This window comes from Mandrillus leucophaeus, unplaced genomic scaffold, assembly GCF_000951045.1.
Source record: "Mandrillus leucophaeus isolate KB7577 unplaced genomic scaffold, Mleu.le_1.0 Scaffold102, whole genome shotgun sequence".
In the NCBI taxonomy this organism is placed as follows: domain Eukaryota; kingdom Metazoa; phylum Chordata; class Mammalia; order Primates; family Cercopithecidae; genus Mandrillus; species Mandrillus leucophaeus.
Genome location: NW_012098321.1, coordinates 2,162,858 through 2,165,069, shown reverse-complemented (window position 1 = coordinate 2,165,069; position 2,212 = coordinate 2,162,858).

Here is a 2,212-nt window from a genome sequence, read left to right as displayed (position 1 = left end):
AGATGGGTCTCCTGAATACAGCACAACGATGGGTCTTGACTCTTTATTCAATTTGTCAATCTTTGCCTTTTAATTGGAGCATTTAACCCATTTACATGTAAGGTAAATATTGTTATGTGTGAATGTGATCCTTTCATTATTATGCTGGCTGGTTATTTTGCCCATAAGTCGATGCAATTTCTTCATAGTGTCAATGGTCTTTACATTTTGCTTTGTTTTAGCAGAGGCTGGTATCGGTTTTTCCTTTCCATATTTAATGCTTCCTTTGGGAACTCTTGTAAGGCAGGCCTCACAGTGACAAAATCTTTCAGCATTTGCTTGACTGTAAAATATTTTATTTCTCCTTCACTTATGAAGCTTAGATTGGCTGTATATGAAATTGTGTGTTGAAAAATATTTTCTTCAAGAATGTTGAATATTGGCCCCCACTCTCTTCTGGCTTGTAGGGTTTCTGTGGAGACATCTGCTGTTGGTCTGATGGGCTTCCTGTTGTGGGTAACCCGACCTTTCTTTCTGGCTGTCCTTAATATATTTTTCTTTTATTTCAACCTTGGTGAATCTGACGATTATGTGTCTTGGGGTTGCTTTTCTTAAGGAGTATATTTATGGTGTTCTCTATATTTCCTGAATTTGAATGTTGGCCTGTCTTGCTAGGTTGAGGAGGTTCTCCTGGATAATATCCGGAGGTGTGTTTTCCAACTTGGTTCCATTCTCCCCATCACTTACAGGTACACCAATCAAAACAGGCTTGGTCTTTTCACATATTCCCATATTTCTTGGAGGCTTTGTTCATTTATTTGTATTATTTTTTCTCTAATCTTGTATTCATGCTTAATTTCATTAAGTCAATCTTGAATCTCTGACATTCTTTCTCCCGCTTGATCAGTTTGGCTATTGATACTTGTGTATGCTTCACAAAGTTCTTATGCTGTGTTTTTCAGTTCCATCAGGTCATTTATGTTCTTCTCTAAACTGGTTATTCTAGTTAGCAATTCCTCTAAACTTTCAGCAAGGTTCTTAGCTTCCTTGCATTGGGTCAGAACAAGCTCCTTTAGCTCAGAGCAGTTTGTTATTACCCACCTTCTGAAGCCTACTTCTGTCAATTCGTCAAACTCATTCTCCATCCCGTTTTGTTCCCTTGCTGGGAAGTAGTAGTGATCCTTTAGAGGAGAGGAGGCATTCTTGTTTTTGGAATATTCAGCCTTTCTGTGCTGCTTTTTCCTCATCTTCATGGATTTATTTACCTTTGGTCTTTGCTGTTGGTGACCTTCAGATGGAGTTTTTGCATGGCTGTCCTTTTGTTGATGTTGACGCTATTGCTTTCTGTTTGTTAGTTTTCCTTCTAACAGTCAGGCCCCTCTTCTGCATTTCTGCTGGAGTTTCCTGGGGGTCCACTCCAGACCCTGTTTGCCTGGGTAACACCAGCAGAGTCTGCAAAATAGCAACAATTCCTGCTTGCTCCTTCCTCTGGAATTTTTGTCCTAGAGAGGTACCCGCCAGATGGCAGCCAGAGCTCTCCTGTATGAGGTGTGTGTTGACCCCTGATGCAAGTTGTCTCCCTATCAGGAGGCATTGGGGTCAGGCACCCACTTGAGGAGGCAGTCTGTCCCTTAGCAGAGCTTTAGCGCTGTGCTGAAAGGTCTGCTGCTCTCTTCAGTGTCTGCAGGCAGGAACGTTAAGTCTGCTGAAGGTGTCCCCATAGCCGCCCCTTCCTCCAGGTGATCTGTCCCAGGAAGATAGGAGTTTTATCTATAAGTCCCTGACTAGGGCTGCTGCCTTTCTTTAAGAGATACCCTGCCCAGAGAGGAGGAATCTAGAAAGTCAGTCTGCCTAAAGTGGCTTTGTGACACTGTGGTGTACTCCACCCAGTCTGAACTTCCTGGTGGCTTTGTTAAAACTGTGAGGGGAAAACCTCCTACTCAAGCCTCAGTAATGGTGAACACCCCTCCTCCCACCAAGCTCAAGTGTCCCAGGTTGAATTCAGACTGCTGTGCCGGCAGGGACAGTGGGTCTCAGCTTGCTGGGCTCCATGGGGGTGGGATCTGCTGAGCAAGACCACTTGGCTCCCTGGCTTCAGGCCCCTTTCCAGGGGAGTGAATGGTTCTCTCTCGCTGGTGCTCCAGGTGACACTGGGGTATGAAAAAAATAACTCCTGCAGCTAGCTCAGTGTCTGCCTAAATGGCCTCTCAGTTTTGTGCTTGAAACCCAGGCC